The sequence below is a fragment of the Neophocaena asiaeorientalis genome, unplaced genomic scaffold (assembly GCF_003031525.2).
Source record: "Neophocaena asiaeorientalis asiaeorientalis breed wild unplaced genomic scaffold, Neophocaena_asiaeorientalis_V1.1 scaffold128, whole genome shotgun sequence".
NCBI classification, from domain to species: Eukaryota; Metazoa; Chordata; class Mammalia; order Artiodactyla; family Phocoenidae; genus Neophocaena; species Neophocaena asiaeorientalis.
The window spans coordinates 711935-717254 of record NW_020175827.1 but is presented as its reverse complement, the minus strand read 5'-3'; the positions used below and the strand labels follow the sequence as shown (position 1 = coordinate 717254).

The following is a 5320-nucleotide window of genomic DNA, read 5'->3' as shown; positions in this document are numbered from 1 at the left end:
AAGGCACGCTCCTTAGCACCTAATGGAGAACATTTTAACTACTTAAGAAGGCCCTTCAACACTTCATCCAAAATTTCCCGCAGACGAGAAGAGAACGAAAGTGTTTCCTTTTGGTCATGTCCTAAGATGTCTTCTCAGTGGAGCAGAGTCGAGGCAGGACGAAGCGGGAGCCCCGCGGGGAGGAGGAGGAGCCTCCTCGGAGGAGCCTCCTCGGAGGAGCCTCGGTTCGGGCAGCTGTAGATCTGTGACCCCTGGTCTCAACCTGAGATGCTGGAATCGGTAGCCCGGATTCCTCTTCTTTGCTAGATTTGGGGCGAGTAGAGGCGATTTCTGGAACAATTTACCGAAGTTTAAAACAACAGTGACCACAATGGCTATTTTGAAGCTGCTGGTTCAGTTGGTAGCTAACGAGAAGATTCAATAAAACAGAGGTAGGCGGGGAAAAACAAGTACCGCCCAACGTGGGGCTCGAACCCACGACCCTGAGATTAAGAGTCTCATGCTCTACCGACTGAGCTAGCCGGGCACTCCTTTATAAGTCTTCTTACAGGAATATAATTTCTGTCGAGGGACAGCTTGCATGGTCAAAGATACACACAGCTTAGTTTGAAAGAGTTCTCTGGCTCCAGGATTTTAAACGCAGCACTAGCTTTTGTCACCGAGAAACTCCAGGCTTCTAGAGTGATGGGACTGCACGGGGCTAGAAGAGCTTGCAGAGGGCGCGGGAATCACTAGTCCTGAAACCTCGACGTTTCTTCAAATTCCTTTTAGACAGGTTTTGAGACCTTTTGGACAGCAAATTCTTTTGGAGAACCCGGTTTCTAGGACCCGGAATCCAGAAGAGGAGGCGAAAAAGCGCGAGGGAATGGCGATGAGAGGCGCAAACTACCGCGAGAAGTAGGAGGGGCGCGGGGACTTGTGCTCCCGGGACCTTGGTGCTGCAGCCTCGTTCTTCCTTCTTCTCGGTCCGAAACCCTTTCCCCCCCCGAAACCGTGACCACCAGGGGATGGGGTGGGGGTGAGGCTGAAGGACGCGTCCGTCGGAAATTAGGTCCAATTGACTATTCATTTGGGGGCACGATTTTGTTTTTAAATACTAAAATTTTGTGGGACCTGAAGGTCCCACTGAGATTTAAAGTCGGATGGGATTTAGAACCTCAGGCGTGGGCGCTCGCGGGAGATTTCACTCCACTCTCCAAAACGTTCATTTCTCCAACCTCTGGAAGAGGCGCTGAGTTCCGGAGTCACCAGCGAAGGGCTCTATCCTCTGCTCAGGTGAAGGAAGGCCTTGCTTGCTGCTCCGAGGCGCTCCACACCGCCCTGAAGCAGCTTTGCCAGGGCTGGTTAGATTCGCTTAGGTGGGAGAGCCGCGGAGTGAGCTGAGTGGAGACGGTTATTTATCTAATTCGTAGAGTGCACTTCTGCGATACAGCCTTGAGCAAAGACGGATTACAAGCTTTTTTTAACCTTTAAAGGGTTCCAAAAAGGGAGGCCACCAAGGTGAGCTACAATCGCATGCCGTGGCTCGGATTCGAACCGAGGTTGCTGCGGCCACAACGCAGAGTACTAACCACTATACGATCACGGCGCGCCACCTCCAAGGCGGCGAACTGCGGTTGGATTTAATGTCTTTACAAACAGGATTGTCTAAGTGGTGCTGCAGCTTTCTTTGTTTAGTTCGCGTGATTCGCCTAGGTTAGAATCCCAAACGTTTCCACCCATAACCTCGAAGCCCTGACACCCGAATCTGGGTCTCAGAATCCCGCCGTGCCCGCGCCATCATCACCCCCTCCGCTGGACGGCGGCGCACCCAGTCCCGACGAGGTCTGAGAGCGTCGCCTGCAGCTCGGGGACCGCGTCCCCAGTCGCCCTCCTCAAGCCACTTCTCTCTTTCCCCTCCAAAATAATCAAGCCGCCCCCACTAGGCAACCCGAGGATTTTCCTATTTACATCTCCACCTTGTACCCTGGAGTTGAGGTTTCTGTCGCCCGAATGTTGGAACCGCCAGAGAAGCGAAGCTGGTGAGCTGCTAAACGGCGTGAGGTCCCCCATTATTATTTTTCTTGCTTCCCTCACTGCTCCTTGGCGCGCTCTCTCAGGAACTTCGGAGTCTTGGGCTGACTTCCTTATTCTGACTCTTTAGTAAATCTAAGTCGCCTCCGAGTATTCAGAAAAACATATCCGATCAGCCTCCATTTCTGACATTCCCTAAAGACCCCCAAAAGGAGAACTATCGTAAACTGGTGCGAAGCAAGAGGCCAAACGCAGCAGATGGGCTTGCCTTGGTAGCTGCATGAAGTCTGGAGGTTCGCTCACGGTAGAGTCTCCCAGAAGGTTCAGAGTTTGAGGACGGATGGGTGGTCAAAGGCTTTTTTTATCCCCCTATTTGCTCTACTCGAGCTTCCGGAGAAAAGAAGATATCAGTCGTGCGTTGGCCGGGAATCGAACCCGGGTCAACTGCTTGGAAGGCAGCTATGCTCACCACTATACCACCAACGCACATGAGGAAAGCTTCCGTTTGTATCCTTATGACTAGTTCGTCATGGTTTGCTCCGACCAAAGTCTCATATTTAGGGATTCGTGCTAAGAGAACTATTCAACACAAAGCCAAAGGACGAAGAGGAAAAAAAGATCTCTAGAATTTTACCTATGATTATATTGATAATGTTGTGGTAGTTTTTCTAGTCGTTTCAGAGGTTTAGGGAAGGAAAATCATCAATTCTAGTTTATTGTCTTTTGAAGGGAGCCTCTGAAATCAAGTGGACGAGTTAAGGCCTTAATGCGAGTGTTATCTCTGTACACATATCGTTACGCATTTGAGAGTACTTCCTCAGCACGAATGCATAAAGGTAAAGTTGCCATTGAAAAGATAACCCACATTTTAAAGCTTTGAATACATATTGCCAAATTGCTGTGTGGAGCGATATCACCAATTTTCACTTTTCAATGAGTATTACCAAATTACCTCAGGCAACTAGATATCATCACTCTTTTTATCTTTACGAAAGTGCAACATAAAAATTTGGAGTCTCATTTTAACTTGCATTTATTGTATTACTATTGAGGTTGATCATTTTTCATAAACTTACTAATTATTTGTATTAGTTTGGGACTTACTAAATCATACGCTTTGTCGATTTTTGCTATTGGGTAATTTATATTATATGTATATTACTTACATATTAGTTTGGCATTTGTCTTTTAATATTATTTATAGGATTTTCAGATGGGCAGTTTTCTGTTTTTATGTAGTCTAACCTATCAGTTTTATCCTTTATGATTTCTGTGTTTGCTTTTACCTTGAAAAAGTCTTCTCCAGCCCAATAAGATAATTATCCACCGATTTTAAAAAATTGTTTCAATTCTTACATTTAATTATTTAACCCATCTAATATATGATATGAAGTAGTAATTCCACTTCTATGAATTTATCCTAAAGCAATCCCTAAGGATATACAAAGATGTATTCACACAGATGTTCATCAGTGTTATTTGTAAAACCAAAATTTTAGGGGGGAAAAACCTAAAAGTCCAGAAATACGATTGATGAAATCCATTTTGATGAAAACCCACATTTTTTTTTTTTTATATTGTACATTGCTGGTGGGAGTATAAATTGGCAGGACCTCTAAGGAGGGCATATTGGCACTACCCATCCACAAATGCACATGTCTTTTGAACCAACATTTTAATTCTTGGACATTTATTCTAAACACGTACAAAATAACATATGTAGAAGATTATTTTTATGGCCGCAAAGGATTAGAATAACCGAAGTGTCATCAATAGGAAGCTGGTTTGATTAATTATGGAATATCAATATAATGGAATACTATGTGCCATAGAAAAGAATGAGGAAGCTCTTCATGTGTAATCTGCAACTATTTCTAAAATTAAGTGAAAAAGGCAAAGTTCAGAAAAGTGTGTATAGATTGCTATCATTTGTGCGAGGGAGGGGAACGTACTTAAATATATACGTATGTATGCATGTACTTGTATTTACAATCTATTTATATTTTATATTTACAACATACTTATATTACAATATAGTTATGAAACTTACTACTGGCTGCCTTATTAGAAGAAAACTAGATGGCCGAGGTGAAAAGTAGGTTTATCAGTTATGCCTTTTTGGATATTTGAATCCTAAACCATGTAAATATATTACCTTTACAAAAATTAAATAATTAAATTGAAAGAAAATATGTTGCTGAAGTGTATTTATTTCTACTGGAAAGTGTTAGAAATATATAAACTTTAAAAATAGCTGGTAAAAACGTAAAATAGGTAGCTAGTGGGAAGCAGCCGCATGGCACAAGGAGATCAGCTCGGTGCTTTGTGACCACCTAGAGGGGTGGGATAGGGAGGGTGGGAGGGAGGGAGACGCAAGAGGGAAGAGATATGGGGACATATGTATATGTATAACTGATTCACTTTGTTATAAAGCAGAAACTAACACACCATTGTAAGGCAATTATACTCTAATAAAGATGTTTTTTTAAAAAGCTGATAATTAAATAGTATGTACAGCATTATTCCATTTTCTGTTTCAAAAACTGGATAATAGCTACCGGTGGTTGGTAGAATGGTAAACGATTTTTTCTTTATGTTTTCCTGCATTTCCTGTATTTCAGCTAAGGTCACCCATGTGGCAACTGAGTAGAAGAAACAAAATTAATCATTAAAAGTGTTCTATAGGAACTGTCATTAAAAGTATTTTGTAGGAAGAAAAACGAACACAAAGTATTGTGTACGTAGAAAAAAATGCTCTTTCCCTGACCGGGAATCGAACCCGGGCCGCGGCGGTGAGAGCGCCGAATCCTAACCACTAGACCACCAGGGAACGTTGAAAGGTTATGCGACAGAGAATGTATGAGGCTAATCCAACGTGTGTCTCCACCCTTTTTGTGACACATTGTTTCAACCACCTAGATTTTGAGATTCTTGACTACTGGGCCTTCCCCACGTCAAAGCTACCTTTTCCTTGTATTTCTTTTTTGGAGTAGAAAACCCTTGAGAGAACTCCTCTGCATGGCTCCCAGAGCTGAGGGAGGATCGTGTACCCACGATCGCAGTTCCCAAGACCAGAGACAAATGTCTGGAGAAAAGATAGAAGGACAAATAGGAAACTCTCAGCTTCCTGTAGTTGCAGTGATTTCCTGAATTGGGATCAGCAGAAAAGTAGAGGTCTCCAACTGGGCTTTGCCAAATTGACTAGGAACTTTTCCTTAAGGAATATAAAGGTTGTCGTGTAAGTAACTCTAGGAGATCCTGGTCCTATAGCAGCTTTTTTTTTTTTTTTTTTTTTTTTTTCCCTTTT

General features: G+C 43.3%; 4 non-coding genes across 4 annotated transcripts; all 4 read right to left on the bottom strand.

Annotated features, from left to right (window-relative positions):
* Positions 1-453: 453 nt before the first annotated feature.
* TRNAK-CUU (transfer RNA lysine (anticodon CUU)) lies at positions 454-526 on the bottom strand. The gene has a single exon. It is a non-coding gene; the product is annotated as a tRNA-Lys (tRNA).
* A 990-nt stretch (positions 527-1516) lies between these two features.
* On the bottom strand, positions 1517-1588 carry TRNAH-GUG (transfer RNA histidin (anticodon GUG)). Its single transcript has one exon. It is a non-coding gene; the product is annotated as a tRNA-His (tRNA).
* An 839-nt stretch (positions 1589-2427) lies between these two features.
* TRNAG-UCC (transfer RNA glycine (anticodon UCC)) lies at positions 2428-2499 on the bottom strand. The gene has a single exon. It is a non-coding gene; the product is annotated as a tRNA-Gly (tRNA).
* A 2272-nt stretch (positions 2500-4771) lies between these two features.
* Positions 4772-4843, bottom strand: TRNAE-CUC (transfer RNA glutamic acid (anticodon CUC)). The gene has a single exon. It is a non-coding gene; the product is annotated as a tRNA-Glu (tRNA).
* Between the last annotated feature and the right edge of the window lie 477 nt (positions 4844-5320).